Source organism: Cupressus sempervirens, chromosome 1 (assembly GCF_028749045.1).
Source record: "Cupressus sempervirens isolate cs-2001-9-10 chromosome 1, ASM2874904v1, whole genome shotgun sequence".
In the NCBI taxonomy this organism is placed as follows: domain Eukaryota; kingdom Viridiplantae; phylum Streptophyta; class Pinopsida; order Cupressales; family Cupressaceae; genus Cupressus; species Cupressus sempervirens.
Genome location: NC_143118.1, coordinates 646,483,613 through 646,500,730, shown reverse-complemented (window position 1 = coordinate 646,500,730; position 17,118 = coordinate 646,483,613). Strand labels below are relative to the sequence as shown.

Here is a 17,118-nt window from a genome sequence, read left to right as displayed (position 1 = left end):
TTCTAGTGAAAGAAAAAGATGAATATGAAGGGCACTCCAATTTTTCAGAATTTTTCCCACTGTTTGTTATTTTTCCGTGTGTTGATCAAAGGTCTTTGATTTTTTCAATAAACTAATTTGAACAGAAAATAGAAAAAATTAAAACCTTTATATTTTTGGAAAGCTTACCCTATGGGCTACAATCATTCGACATTTCATATCCTCTATCTAATGAAATCCTTGTTTGTGGCTTAGATGGAAAAGGGAGTCACTAAGAATGTTAAAACTTAAAAAGCATAAATACACATGTTAAGAATTTCGCCTATGATAAGAATCTAATTTTCCTTGTAAACCAAGATCGGTGAAAACCATTATGCATAAAGTGCCAATCAGCATGTGTCCCACAAATTGATAGGGCTTTGCACTTCCACTCCAAGTAACTCGCAAGAAATTTGAAAAGCCAAGTAAATCAAACAGAAAAATGCTGGCATTTTAGGGCCAAGTTTCTGCAATTCTCTGATGCAGATTCAACAATTACTCAGGTCTGTTGTAGAGACTTGTGGGATGCATAGAGACTATGCAACACAGGAAAAGTGCAGAAAAATACAAGGAAATTGCTGAAAACACACCCTTTTTTGCCTTTCAACAAATTTGACCATGCCATTTCCTACCACAACCATTATCAATTTGTTTGTGTGAGTTCAAACAAATTTGAAATGGACTTAAGGAGCAAATCTTTGTGCTTTTGGGTCAACTTTTTCTTCGAAAGCATATAATTTATGTTAATATCGATTTAAGTTTTTGTTTATATGTATGTATATATATATATATATATATATATTATAATTATAACAAATTTGCAATGGATTTGAGAAGCAAATATTTGTGATTTCATGTCAATTTTGTTTTCTTATGTTTTGCATACTTTGAAAGAATATAATTTATGTTTACATCGATTTTTGTTTATAAATATTAAAACTATTTTTTCCCAATTAGGGTTTATCAATTCATGGTATAGAAAAGTTCTTTTGCTTATATAATTGATGTTATACATTTACGTAGGGGAAGTGAGAGCAGAAGTGGGAGATTAGGCAAAAGACACGAGTGTGCACTCCAATGGGATCAATCTGGCAGTGAGCAGCAAGGAATGGGGCAACCACTGTAAGCAGGTGCAGAGGAACAGTAGGAACTCTCTCAGGTCTAGAGGTATTGACAACATGGTTGGCAGAAACAAGAGGTGCAGGTCTGAAACAGAGTAAATGCCACACCCAACTGAGGTGAATGTGAGTCCTCTCTTGGCAAAAGAAACCAGATTCAAGATAACTCGAATGCTGGAAAACTTGCTCATAATCTTTCAAAGGCCAGCACCCAGATCAATCCAAGCAAATCAAAGGACAAGAAAAACAAAAGGAAGTCAAAGACATTGGCATCTGGAAGATTCCGTCATTTTCACTGAAACCATTGCTAATTGATGTTGAGTAAGTTGCAGATAACGAAGCAGAAGTGCTAAGTGAGGTCACCCTAACTGGGAAAGTAATTGGGGAGAATCCTCATAGGCAATAGATAAGAAATTCGGAAACCACTACCTGGAGCACCACAATAAACCCCACCTTCCTTCCAAAAAATAATATCATGGTGGAATCAACCAACTCAAGCGATCAGGACTCGGTGCTGTGTCAGACTGTGTGGAGGCTGAGGAAACATCTGGTGTACATAAAAAAATGGACGTGGAACTTCAACCCATAGAAGATGGCCCCATCCAAAGAGAATATTGGATTCATCCATATAATCTTCAGATAGAATACTGGATGGGAGATTGCTCAAGGCAAATTGGTGTGAAGCTGGGAGTTGCACTTGGTCCGGATATGGGTGAAAATGACCTGGCCTACTATGTTTGGATGAAACTAATCTCAATCAGGCCTCTGCCAAAGAACACTGCATCTGGTCTCAAAGGGTAGCTACTGGGAACAGCCAGCTGAAGTAGAAGAGTTGAAATTCTTTTTGTTTGAATCGAGGTAGAAGAGCCCGCTATGAAAGAAACTGCTCGCAAAGAAGTGTTGTGCATAACTCGAAAAAAGAGGATCACCCCCTCAACCGGCCTTGTAGAGATCTGTGTGCAGATTGCTCAGGTAAGATGCTGTAGCACAACCTGCCATAATTGATGTGTCATCAAGCAACAATGTTGAATTTTCCGCATCCCAAGGTGGGGAAGCAGCTACAAGGGTGGAAGGAGTTTGTGTTGGGGATGGAGATCCATGGTCTACAGAAATGGGAATGCACTACTCCCCAGAGCAAAGAGTTTATCTGAGCGAGATCATTAAGTGGCCCTCCAGTGAGGTCTCCCCCAAAAGGAAAGATGAACAGACTCACATTCCACCTTCGAAGATGGCAAAATCATGGTTGCAGAAGACAGAAGCAATCAGCCTGCCCTTAAAATTGCAGGATGGTCTATGGATGGCAGTGTGAATTCCAAAGGACAGCAACAGTCAAATAATTGTGCTCCCCTGGATCTGGGAAAGCAAAGAGTGTGATGCATCATTGATAAAACTGCAATTGAAGAGAAGGCAATTAGAAACAATGAACTCTTCATCAATGTGATAGGAGGGTGTGGAATCTGCCAGGGAGTAAATTGGCATAACAGAGCCATGGCAGTTTTGTCAATATGCCCATCAATCTCTTTAAGGGGTTATCAGCAGAAAGAAAGGAAGATAAAAAAACAGAAAAAGGAAGAATTTGCTAGCTGTTAATGTTAATAGTAGCTACGAGGGAGCTTCTTCGTACCTGCGATCATTTGCGTATATCTGCAGAAGGAATTTGAAGGGTCAGTGCACACAAATGATGTGGCATCAAGTGTATTTCCAAGAGTTACCCGCATGGAACTTGAAGAGGCTTGAGTATTGTCATTCAAGATTTACCCGTGTGAGGCATGAAAAGGCACGAGTAGACCCACGTAAATACGGTCAGTTGTATGTTTGAGAGTGGGAAGAGTCTTCCATTTGGGGAGTCTTCTTTTGAAATGTGATGAGACTCTTCAGTTTTTGCATTCTATAATAGTTCAAGCATTTGGGGGATGCTGTTTTATTTTGGGAATCGTATTCATCTATTTATGAGTAGCAATTATCATATTGCTACTGCTGGGACTTATTGATAGGTTGTTGTTATACTGCTGTAGTGTGTATTTTACTAAGCATGTATCATGGATTTGGATGTAGCATATATTCTGAACATTTCATCATTGCCGAGATTCACTGCTGATTATTATTCTGATTAAGTGTCTCAGAATATTGAAGTATTGTGTTAAATTCATTCCACCATAATAAAGGAGATGATTTTGTGGTGTGGCTGGGTTTTTTCCCCTCGAATAGGAGGGTTTTCCCAGGATAAATATTTGTCTTCCGTACTCGTATATTTTGAAGTTTCAGAATTTTGTTGAATGCTATGCTGGTTCCAAAAACTTAACAGTAGTGACTAGGGACTACCTAGCATCAAGGAGTATCTATTGAAATCAAAGGGAGGCATGGCCTCCCTAGGGGAGTGATGAAGCTCGTAACCTAGAATGTTATGGGCTTAAATGCCCCTAACAAGTGGCACTAGATCAAGTGCCATATTGGTCTCTTAAGTGCTACATATTAATATTTCAAGATAAAAAGTTGAATGAGAAAGAGACGGTCGGCTTCTTCATTAGGTGCAAGAGGATGGAGGGGTTTGTGGACGTAATCAGTTGGCAGCTCTGGAGGCCTGATGACGCTTTGGAATCCAACATTGATTGCAATAACTGAGATGCTCTCGATTTCAAATTTATAAATGTCCAAGTTAAAGGTATTCTCTTCCAATATGCAGTTCATTATTTTCAATATACGGCCCAATTAGAACTGAAGCAAATGCCAAATTGTGGGATGAACTCGCAATCAGAATTCAACAACACAAAAATCAGAATATTCCTTGGTGGTGATTTTAATGTTATTTTAGAATTGAAGGAAAACTGTGGGGGTCTTTCTGGTGAAACTGTGGCAATAAAGTTCATATCCTTTGTAACCAGCAATGAATGTATAGATGTTCAGACTAAAAACAGTTGGTTTACTTGGAAAAATCACAGGTTGGGTTTTGCATACATTGTGGAATGCGTGGATAGATTCCCGTTGTGTGCTAGCTTGTTGGATAAAATACAATTTGGGAGGCAATGGTTCTACCCTACTTCGGTTTGGATCACCACCTTGTTGCTCTACTGATGCCATCTGACAAACCCCCTACCTGCTGCAGTTTTAAGTTTTAAAAAATGTGGTTCAGAAACAAAAGTCTTCTATTGTAGATCGCCAGGTAGTCAGGTGTCATGCAACTAGGGCACGGGGAAAAAAGCTTCCAATTCATGTCAAAGCTAGGTGCAATCAAGGAAAAGCTTAAAATATGGAATAAGAGGGTATTTGGTGACATATTCCAAGAGAATATCAGACAGGAGAATGAGCCGGAAATGTTAAAGTAGAAAGTTGTTTTGCAAGGTATGACTAATGTTGAGTTCAAGTAAGGAAAAAGACTTACAATAACTAAGCTGGAAGCATTAAAGAAGAGAGTTATTTGCAAGGGATGATTAATGTTGAGTTCATCACAGAAAAAAAAGGCTCACCAAAGCAATAAGTGAAGTACTTGCCAGGGAGAAAATTTTCTGGAAATGCAAACCCAGGGAACTTTAGATAAATGAAGGTGACACTAATACAAGTTTATTTCAAAATACAATGTCCCCAGTTTTCCAATATGAATTCTCTTGGTTTCCTTGGTTCTCTTGCATCCTAATGATGGATCATGTAGTATGATCCGAAACATTGATGATTAAAAATTGCTACACATTCGAACCCAGAAACAAGAATTCGTTATCATGGATTGTTGAAATCTGATATCACTTAATATGAATTCGTTAAATTGAATTTTATTAAGTCATCAAAAATAAAGAAATATTTAAATGATGACTTAATATTTTAATTAGATAATAATAAAATATCATTAAATGTCAGCTTACAAGAATTTGGTTTGTGGATTCGTAAATTACTTTTTCCCATTATGATTCGTATAGGTTTGTGTGTTTGTGTGTTGTGTGTGTGTGTATGTATGCATTATACATACAAAAGAAAGAGAATTAGAGAAAAATGAGAGAGTAAATGAGAGATGAAATGTGTTTGTGAACTCCATATTGTGTTATTAAATAGAGATCATAAATGATCTATATATACAAGTATACACAAGAATGTTTTTATAATGAACAAAGAGAGATAGAAACATACTGAAGAGAGAAAGAGAAAGTTTCCATAACGAACATAAGGAGTTTATGGAAACATGACAAAACGAGTGTCCATTAGAAAAAGATGAACGAAAGAAAATAGAAACTATCTAATATCGTTATACCCTCCCTTAATGGTCAATCTATCTTAAAAAAAAGAAATTTGCATGTCCTCAAAAAGTGTAAAAGGCACCCTCGGGTTGATTAGAGAGGTTAGCATGTTCTACAATAGCATTGACTGTGGTAGGACAAGTCTTGATACCTGAAACAAGTGCCTCAAAGCGACAGAAGATCGTCATCATTCTCTACTTCCAGTTGTAGTAGTTCTTTTCGTTGAACCGTTGACTGCCTTCTAAGAGAAAATTGGTGAGAGATGCCATGACACGTTTTTCGATGAAAAAGCGTGAATATCAGAAATGGCATGAACATCGAGGCAGATTGATGGAAGACCCAAAAAAATGAAAGAACACCTAGAAGAGAGCATGAAAAACCTAGAACGATCCTGAAATTAGATTTCGAAGCCACTGGCTCAAAAATTGAGGCACAAAAAACGATGCACCTAGAAAAAATGGAGACCGACCCAGTTCAGATCTGGAGAAACCTAGTTCAAATCTGCAATTAAAATAAAATTTCAGCTTAATTTGAAGGGTAGAAATCCAAGCCGAAAGTTCAAGAACCAGAGGCGGTCATGAAAGCTCAGATATTTGCAAAAAAAACAGTTTCACAAAAAATAAATGTCAAATGCAAGCCCAAAAATGCCAAAAAGACAATCGTCTTTTCAAGGAAGTTGGTCGCGCTGTAATGTCCCATTTTTGGAACATTAAGAATTCTAAAGTCAAATTCAAGAAATATTTAATTTTGGCTTATGAGAGCTTAATGCAAATTTATAAAAAGGGTCAATTTAATATTAAAGGGGCATTAATAAGAGACGAAATGACAAGATGACAAGGAGACAAAGTAGAGGAAGTTGACGAGTCGCGGCATTGGGCAATAAAAGAAGGATGAGTTCATTTTCAGCAGGCTAGGATTTTGAGACTTATTTTCTGGTTTCTCTTTGGATAACTTTAGGAAGCTGCTAGCTTTCTCTTGTTGAGGATCCTAAAGACAAAAACCTTCGGGCTCTTCTTGGGTGGATTGGACATAGCCGCAATTCATCTTTGTGATGGATTTATATCAAAATTCACACTTGGGATTACAAGTGCATTTTATTGTTATTTCCAATCTGACTACGTTTTCTATATTTAAGATTGGACTTGATGTCTAGTTATTGTATTGCTGATGTATAATGCAATAACGTATACTGAGATCTTTTAATGAGCATTTACTGGTTACCTTGCTAGTTTACATTGCATCGTTTATCTATTGATGTTCTGAAAATTATTTTGAGCAAATATGGAGATAATATCCTATTGGGATATTATACGTGCGGGCAGGGGAAAGGCAGATGATGCATGACTTGTGGGAGAAAAGCCACTCAGAGAAGAAAAAAAAAAATACAAAAACCCTAGACGGAGTTTAGAAGATACCCCTGCAAACAGATTTTTGAACACACCCAGGCAAAGGATGTTGAAAATTTCGACTCTAATATTTCATGACGAAACTAAAGATTTCCAAAACCCATTTTGAAAAATAACTCAGAAAATTTCATTAAAAAAGTATTGTAAAAAAATAATGAATGTGTTATTAAACAGGATCATAAATGATCTATATATACAAGTATACACAACAATGTTTCTATAACGAACAAAGAGAGACAGATAGAAACATTCTGAAGAGAGAAAGAGAAAGTTTCCATAATGAATAGGAGTTTATGGATGCATTACAAAAAGAGTGACCATTAGAAAAAGACGGAAGAGAGAAAATAGAAACTATCTAATATCGTAATAGTTTTACATTTTGAGGCAAAAATAAATAAATCAATCAATTTTCTTTGGCCCCACCTTTTCCATGTTTGACCCACAAGTCCCTATGGATCCATGCCGGATTCCCTCGGGTCCATGTGGACTTGTGAACAATTCACCCCAGATTGGGACAGGGTCCATATTTGACTCTGTGGGTCTGTCTGGATCCACATCTACCATGAATCTGGATCAGACTCAAACATGGATCTGATTCATGGTTTGTATGCACGAATCTGTAACATAGGTTTTAGGCTTCACGTAAACTGCTTGTGAAAATTCACAGGCAATACATCACAACTATCTGATAAAAATCAGTAAGGGTCTTTTCACAGCCAAAATAAGAAGAATCAGAAATTGAACTGACAATATTACCAATGGTGATGGAAGGCAATTAACATGTGAAGCGAGCATTCAGGATGCAAGGGTGTGATACTTCAAGGACTTATTGGCTCCAACAGTAGAGGTGGAACCAGTGGATCTATGTCAGATTTTGAATGTTATACCTAATCCTGTGTTGCAGGAGATAAAACAACAACTTATGGCCCTGTTCACAAAGAAGGAAGTGAAGAAGGCTGTTTCAATCTGCACCTTGGTAAGTCACCAGGCCTAGATGGCTTCTCAGCCCTCTTTTATCAGCAGTGTTGGGACTTTATAGGTGATGAAGTTTGGGAGCTGGTGGAGGATTAAATGAAAAAGTAAAAAATGTTGAAAAAAATCTATAACACATGTATTGAGCTTATAAGGAAGGACAGAACCTCTACTTTCACTGATTTCGGGCCAATTTCCCTTTGTAACACATTATATTAAATCATTTCCAAGGCACTGGTGAATGGGCTGAAACCAATAATGAGCTCCATAATTACACAAAAACAAACCAGCTTCATACCTGGCAGGGAAACCATGGAGTGTGTTGTAATTGCTAATTACATAATCCGCTCAATCCAGAGGGGTAGACAGAAAGCAATGACTTTGAAGACTGACATAAGTAAGCATATGACAGAGTAAGCTGACATTTTCTAATGAAATACTAGAGGTTTTTAATTTTGCAAGAGATTGTTCGGATTAAATATATAGCTGCATCACATATTTTAAGTACTCACTAGTAAATACTGATAAACAGTTCGCCTTGTTGGCTCTTTGAGTGCACCCAGGGGCTAAGGCAAGGATCCCATGTCCCTATTTTTTTATCATGTTTATGGCCAACGCCTTGAGTAGGTTGATAAAATCATGCAAAAGCTTGCTTACTAGATTCTCTCTCAGAACCCCTGAATCCGGATCCAGATGCATTCTGGTGCAGGTGCAGATTCTGATGCTTGTGGATGCTCACAGGGAGCATTACAGCTCCCCGTGGATACGTGTGGATGCGTATCCAGTGCACCCACAGAGCATCTGGACACATCTGGGGGAACAGAATAAAATAAAACATCAAAAAGCAGTTTCTTTTCTGTGTTTTTCACGTACTTATTACTTTTCTTCTGTTTGATGAACAAGATTATTTGACCTTCTAAGTGTTGCATATTGATCTAGGTCCATGAAGAGGCAGCCAATCAACAATGTCGTAGCACATGAATAAATTACAACTACATTCATAATTACATTCAAGTAGACAAACTGGGTAGCAGAACTGTACCTGCATGGTTGTTGCAGAAACATTCCCAACTCATATGAAAACTACTTGAATATTGGCTTTTAAACAAGATTCAAATGGTTAAGTAGCTACTAGAAAAATCTAGTCTGTGCTTGGCACTGGGTATTTTAAGGCAGGAACTACCACTTCAACTTTTGGCAATCAGAAAATTGTCAACTCCCCATTAACATGGATAGATAAAGTTTAGAGTCTCTGTACTTAAGGTTTTGTGCACAGAAGTAAACAACTCTTTCCATGAAACCACACAGTATGCAGAGATAATAGAAAAAAGTGCCAAGTTTTTGTACCCTGTTCATTAGGTTGAAGTATATGTATACCTATACACACGCACATAATATAGATCATCTTGAACTTGCAGCAGCTGAAGATGAAGAGGATTTTTTTGATAATCCTTATGATTCTGATTAGTGAATCCTAATTGAGGAACATTGAATCATGAACTACATTTTGATTTTGTAATTGTAATGATCATCTAATTTTCATTGGAATCGTTAACATAGACATATATGATATGAACTATCAATTGGCATTTAATATTTATCTTGATCAATGATGAAGTATCATACTATTTGTTGTGTGGTTTCCACACCATCGCCCCATTGCAAATGGGGACCCCCTCTTTTTGCTGGTAGGTTTAGGTAGTAGAATGAGTTTGGTAACAGTTTGAGAAGCAGGGGGTTTTCTTTGGGTAAAATCTGAAATTTTGCAAATTTGGCGAAGTCTGAATGTGGGAAATAAAGATCGAATTTGACCTACGTTAAGGTAAAATTGACCTAAGCATCAATTTGAGATGAGGCTCCTTTTGGTTCTTATCAATTTGAGATGAGGTTCTTTTTGGTTCCCATAAAATAGAGATGAGGCTCTTTTTCATTCCTATCAAACCCCTCTCCATCTCAATTTATAGGTAGAGGAATCGCTTCCCCATCTCAATGTTAATAAAAGAAATAAGGGCTATGAGACATGGGTCCATTCCTAGCTGGCTGGGCCCAATCTCCCTTCTTGTTTGGCTCAAAGCTCTATGTCAGATTAGACATGGGGCCCATTAAAAATCATTTCCCAGCCTTAGATGCTGCCTTTTGTGGAATGTGTGGGCCTGGTCCATAATATTTGGTGAGTTAGGGCCTCATTTAGGCCTGCAAAAGCCAATGACAGGGCCTTAAACCAGCCCAGACATAACGGGCAGCATTAGAACGTGCCACTTGGCCAAATGGCTAAGCCAGGCCCTAATTATCAACTGCATGGCCCTGTCATTCTAGATTGGGCCTTAAACACAGGCAGTCCAGACTTCCGGCAATATGATATAGGTCTTGTTGCAAGGCACATGGCACTGAGATTTTAAAGCAGACTTATAGCTCTGGATCAGGCCCTATTTCAATTTAAATCAGATCAAAATAAAATGTGTACATTTAATTACAAGCGCTGGGACCTAAATCTGGGTTGAAGCAACAAAATCAGACATAAATCTGAGAAAGTCAAGTCCTATAAGGTAGTGTAAATCATTGAAATTCAAAATCACATTTAAACAAACCAGACATGCACTGATTTGGCATCAATGGGCACAGAAATGAACAGAAAACTCAAGACAACTAAGGCCCAAATCTACTGTGGCCTTGAGATTGTTAAGACAGGCTTATAAATTGCACTAGGCCAGGCCCTAAATCTATAGTGCATGGACCTAAATACAGATCCTACCCAAATCAGATTAAATGGACCCCTTAAATATGTAGCATGTCACCTAAATGAAATGCCCAGACCTTAATTCAAACGAAATCCCCAATACATTGGCTCAAAACATAAGATGAGAGTCCCAAATTCAATTCAAATGCTAGAAGATGCACAAATTTTGATGCCATTATGAGGATGAGGCCTTGTCATTGGGATTTTACCTCATAATTTACAATCAGGGCATCGAATTTAATATCGTTTATCAGGACCTATCCAACACAAAGGCTTGAAATGTAAGTTTTGAAGGGAAATAATTAAATGCCAAGCTATTTGAGCTCAAAACTCGAGACACCCTCCCATCTAACAAAATTCTGCAAGCATTTAAGTTTAAATGGCATTGATAATTGGCCCCATAACCAGACATTTTCTATATAATCAAGGTAATTAGCCTTAATTTAAAGATCATTTTAATTGCAAATGCAAAGAAACTCAGGGGGCTCAAACTATTCTGGTCAGATTTGTGGAATTTGTTTCAATTGCTTTGTTGCTGAAGGTGAAAGAGACAAGTCCTTATCATTTATCATTTGAATCTGCAAGCTAAGACAACTCTGACAGTGATGCATCAGTTAACTACCAGCATCTAGGGTGTTAATTTTGATTATTCCCAACAAGCCCTAGCTTCCAACTTAAGCAAAATCACTCAAGCGCCTCACGGCTTCATGATTTGCAACATTTCAGAGGTTATCAAGTCAAGGACTATTTACATTTGCAGAAGGGTTTGTTTGTAGTGTCTTTAGTCCTCTTTGTGGCAAAACCTTGTTAAAATGATGCAATAAAGGACTTACGATATCTAGGGCAAGGATTTAATCAATTTCTTATTGTTTTTGTGGAATATACTGGCTAAATTTCAGGTCTGATACAAATCTCAGAGGTCTGATTTCATGCAACAGCAAGCAGAAACTTTAGATTCAGCCTAAAATTCATATGATAAAATCAGATATTTGACTAGGTGTTGGTGTCGCAGGCCTAGGTATTGAGAGAGGAGCTGAAACCACAAGGCCAAGACCCGAAGCAAAGGAAAGGTTGCCAGGTGCACCAGCAAAAGCAAGAAACACAAAACCAAAAGTTCAAAGAATTGATGCATAAAGCAAAGGTGAAGAAAGAGAGAGATTTAACAACAATGAGATGGAGAGGATCAGCACATCTAAGAAGGCGGCTTAGAAGATCAAAGTGTTGGTGGTAAGCAAACCCTCCATCACCACATCAACAGAGATTCGGCATTGGAGGGAAGGCAGAGTCCATTCGGTGGAACATCTTAGAAGATCAAGACAAGAACCATTCAACGAGAGGATATTCAGCAGAAGATAAAGAAATTTCAAGAAGATGAAGAAAAAGAGAATATGAGCCACCACAACTGAAGGGTTAACAAATGATTTCTTGTCAGCAAAGGGTATTTATCAAGTTTCTAGATGAGTTTGCTGAGGTGGCAGCCATTTGCTCAACCAATAAAAGCATGCCAAGTGTCACCATGGAGAGGATTAATGAGATTGTGTCTAGGATCACTGAATGTGGAAAAGAGGATGAGGATGAGGAGCACAATTCCCAAGGTGATGAGGTGGCTTTTTCTATCAGGTTGTTATGCATTTGAATTTTCTTATTGGCTCATAAAGGCAAAGCAAATTTTCTATTTGTCCACATGGTAGTGCTTTATAGTAATTGGGTTGGTATTTAATATTTGTAGCTATGATTATGGAAACCCTAATTAGGGCTTACGTGGTTGAATCTTGACCCTTGATTTTAAATTAATCTTGGCCATTCATAGTAATTGAGCTCCCTGTATAAAAACTTGTTCACATCATCTGTAAAGAGGATTATATTGGAGAATTGGCCAAAATACTACCAACATTGTTCTTTATTCATTGTTGATCTTCATGGTGGATATATATGATCATTTTGGAGTATTGCATGGTTTTTTGCATCTCTCACTTAAGAGTAGGATTTTACTTCATATTGAAGTAGTTAGTTGAATGAAAGTAATTGTAGATGTTTACTTGATTGACTTGACAAATCTGGGCCACTAGCCTCTTGCTGATTGTAAGTGTGCCATGTGTGGTTAGCCGATGATTGAAAGCACTTGACTTTAATTGATATTCAATCTTTCATTTGCATCAATTTTATGGGATTGAAGAGGGAATATTAATGGGATAACCATTTGTGTATTCCTTAGAAGTTTGCATAGGGTAGGTGGAGTCCCTAAACAAGCTACATCTAGTGGAGTCCAAGTCCAACCATGGTTCCTAGGTAGAAGTAGTAGGAGTTTAGTGAAGTGGAAGTTGGAACATTGCACACTGTGAAGCTAAATCTTTAGAAGTGCAAATAGTTGATATCCATTGAATGAACAACATAAGACCCCAATAGTTCACCAACATATCACATTATTCACCGAGCAACCAACCACAATAAAAGGAACCTCATGATCTTACCTTGTAAGCTTTAGCATGAGAGATGACCTTACATCTAGAGTGGATTGAGTAGTTGATATTTCATCTCAAAACATTGGGTATTTGATTATGAATGTTGTAGTGGAAAAAAACTCACATCAACACTATCAAATGATTTAATTTTTGTATACTTCTTGCATGTTTTGAATATATATATACGCACACACATACATACAGAGAGAAATATAAACACCCAAACGCATTGAAAATGCCCAAAAAATAATTTCACACGTTCACACGCCCAATTCTTAAACCCGCATCAACTTAGTGCAAAAGCAATTGCCTTTGGAGAGGTACCAAACTTGCAAAATCCATGGAGGATCTCAGCCACCGACAGTTCAGAGACAATACAATGCTATACGGTGAAGGCAACTTCTTAGAAGCAAAAGAAATTAAAACTATTGTGATACTATATAGTGAAAAACCTGGGAAAAGAATTAGTGATGGCAAATCAGCAATATGCTTTTTTCTATGTAAAAAGGCAGACCCAAAGGTGTATAAAGGAACATTTTGTCTTTACCTGTTATTTTGCCTGCTACAACCCTATACAAGGTGCTATGCAGGCCTTTCTTTGTATCACATGCTTACCTATTTAATATTTTATTTATGTTTCAGTTTGGGGCTCCATAGTAGATCCCAAAAAAAAATATAGATCATGGTTTTTGTTGGCTATTTTTTTCCCCATTCAGCCCATCACAGATAACCAATCTGAGAAATCTTCAATGAGCTGGATTCTTTCACATTGGGTTAACACGTCAAAATTGCGGCTAACCTTTGCATTGTCAGTGTTTCACTATTCCGAAGGGGTCACTTTTCTGCATTTGCGAAATAGCAAAACCTTCCATTTTAAGGCGTTTCTTTATTTCGCAAGAGTCCTTGACCCTTTGTGAAATAGCAATGCCAACTCATTTTGAATGTTCCACGTGTTCTCCTTCTATTGGACCACCAGGTTGTACCACATGGCAGGGGTTAACCTTCATGTTAACCCATTTCGCTATTTCACAGGAAGTCATTTTGGCAGCCTGCGAAATGGAGAAGTGTTTTGCTGGTTCTTCCACTGTTTATTGGAAATTGTGCCAACCGTCAGATTTCAGGCTTTCTTCGTCTACGGTTGTGTTTTAATCACTTGTTGGGAGAAGCTTTTGCAACATCTGGGTCGTCCATTTCAAATGAAAAGATCTCCATCGACGCAGATCTTTTCCACATAGGTCAACTCTACAAGTGTACAAAGGTGGGTTAAACACTGTGTTATCACTTCCCACATTTTTTGACAGCGGCCACTACACACTTCCAAGGTCAGTTCTTTATTGTTGAGCGACTTTTGAGGCCTTGTTCCACGATGTCAATGTATCTCGATACTTGCTTATTGCTTGTAAGGATCAAATTTGTCACTCAAATTTATCCTTTCATTTGTTGGACACATTCATTTAGGTCTTTCCTGTCACTTCAAATGGGCAAGTTGCATTTCAAGATCAAATGTCTTTCTGATATTTCTTAATTGCCCCTCTATAATCTAACTCCACTATGGTAGGAGTTTGAACTTCATGAAAACATCTAAGTTATGCCTGATCTATAAAGGCAAGTTTGTAAATACTTTTTCGGGGTCTTTGCTTGCATTTTGCAGCAACAATATGCTCTGCAACTATATCCTTTGCCTTCCATTAATGAAATATCTATGTTCTTACCTCTTCTTGCCATTGATTACTATGTGCATGTGTCTTGCCTCACTTTGAATGTTTCTTTTTTGTTTTCCTTATTTTTATGTTATGTTTAACCTGCTAGCAATTGTCGTATAGTGGAAAATCCAATTTCCTTTCAGCACTTCGATCAATTTTAACCTGCATATGTTTCTTCAGGAAATAGAAGAGTTAAGATTAGTGTATTTTGGGTGTTTCATTGATGTGTAGTGCAATTATAAGAAAAGATAGTAACCACAATTTCAACCTGGTGCTTCACCCCCTTTCCTTCAACATTTTAATTTCATGCATTCCTTCTCCCTTTTCCTCAAAAGTTTTAGTTTAGGTGCATCCTGATTATAAGGAAGTCAGCCTTCTCTGCAGATTCAACCCCACAGCGCAAGTCCCACACTTGGAGGTTGTTTCCATGTTACACGAGGTTGCCCGGGGATAAAACATCGAGCATGGGTGCAAACTTTTGTGTCAACAGTTTCCTAATCCAGTAATGTTCGTGTTCTCATTGTATAACTCTAGGCAACTCTTGGTTATTGATTTGACTCAATTGTAGTTTGCAATGCAAGGGCCTCGATTGTGAAAAAGAACAGGAGGCACAAAAAATATGAAGCGTAAAGCATTCAATAGTCCATCAGTGATAGGCATCCTGACTTCATGGAACAATATAGGGGTGATTTTAGAAATAGAATCACAAATCATGTGCTACAAGAACACCTTGCATCAGCTGTATGTAATGAGTGTATTAAAGAGATATTGAACAGAAATGAAAATTCTGACATACTTGATGCTAGAAATGAATTTGAAAATAATATATATACCTTCTGATTTTCAAAACACAGAAAGAAGATTAGGTGCTTATCATTTATTACGTTTCCCCTGAACTATATAAAAACTTCCAAGCATTGAAGATTAAAATGAAAATAAAAACACATTTCACTGTAAGGAAAACAACATTTATTTCTCTAGGCAACAAACCATAGGTCTCACAAAACAACCATGGAGTAGTGATACTATAGGCATTGTTAAGAATATAGCTTCATTATTATGGAAGTAATTGGTAAAATACTTGATTGTTATTAACAGAGACTGAAAGGTCAATACATACAAAAGAATAAAACAATGTTTCCTTAGGAAACAATTGTGAAGAATAGAAACATTCTATTCTAACAGAGAAAGCTAAAAAGGTGAAAGCAAACTAAAGCTAACTAGATATCTACAATAGATAACCATTAACTAATAATAGACTATTATCTATTATCGTAATACCCTCCCTTAATGGTTAATCTATCTAGAACACTGAGCTGTCCTATGAATTTACAAACTTATCAGGACCAAGAGGCTTGATGAGAATGTCTGCAGTCTGATCTATGGTAAGAACATATTGCAAATCTATAGTCATGTCTTCAACCGGTTGTCATATGTAATGATAGTGAACATCCACATGCTTGGTTCGTTCATGGAAGACCAGATTTCATGTTAACTTGATAATTACAAACTTATCAGGACCAAGAGGCTTGATGAGAATGTCTGCAGTCTGATCTGTGGTAGGAATATACTGCAAATCTATAGTCACATCTTCAACCAGTTGTCATATGTAATGATAGTGAACATCCACATGCTTGGTTCGTTCATGGAAGACCAGATTTCATGTTAACTTGATAACGCCTTCGTTATCAACAAACAGAGTAGTCGGTCCTGCTAATAACATCTACATATCGCCAAGCATCCGACGAAGCCAAACAGCTTCACATCCTACCTTAATAGTCCCTCTGTATTCAGTCTCTGTAGAGAAGAGAGAAACTGTCTGTTGCTTCTTATTGGTCCATGTGACTGCATCGGATCCAAAACTGAACGCATATCCAGACATTGACTTTTTATCATCAACACAGCCTACCCAATCTAAATCTATGAACCCACTGAGTTTAGGATTAGAACTTTGAGAGTACAAAAGTCCATAATCTGAAGTGTCCTTCACATAATGAAGCACTTGCTTTGTTTCCGTCCAATAATCAATCTTAGGAGCTGTCATAAAGTGTGAGATATAGCTGATATCAGAACTAGTAGCAAAGAGGTAGATGAGGCTGCCTACTAATTGCCTGTATGTAGTATCATCAACAGAAGGAGAATCAGACTTTGCAGATAACTTGAGACCTTTCTCCATAGGCGTAGATGCAGGCTTGAAATCTTGCATACGAAATTTGTCTAACAGGGCCCTAGCATATTTGGACTGAGAGATGAATATACCAAAAGACTACTGCCAAACTTCAACACCTAGGCAATAATGCATGAGCCCAAGGTCATTCATATCAAAAGACTAACATAAATTTTGTTTGATCCCCTGAATCAAAGATGTCGAACTACCACTGATGGTCAGATCATCCACATAAATAACCAGAAGGATGATGTCACTGTCAATAATCTTGATGTACAGATTTGAGTCTGAAGAACTCCTCTTGAAGCCTTG

General features: G+C 37.5%; 1 protein-coding gene across 4 annotated transcripts in view; it reads right to left on the bottom strand.

The window, feature by feature from the left end:
• The window catches only part of LOC149579561 (SNARE-like superfamily protein), a 53,418-nt gene that overhangs the window by 13,448 nt on the left and 22,852 nt on the right, over positions 1 to 17,118 (bottom strand). The window lies entirely within an intron of this gene.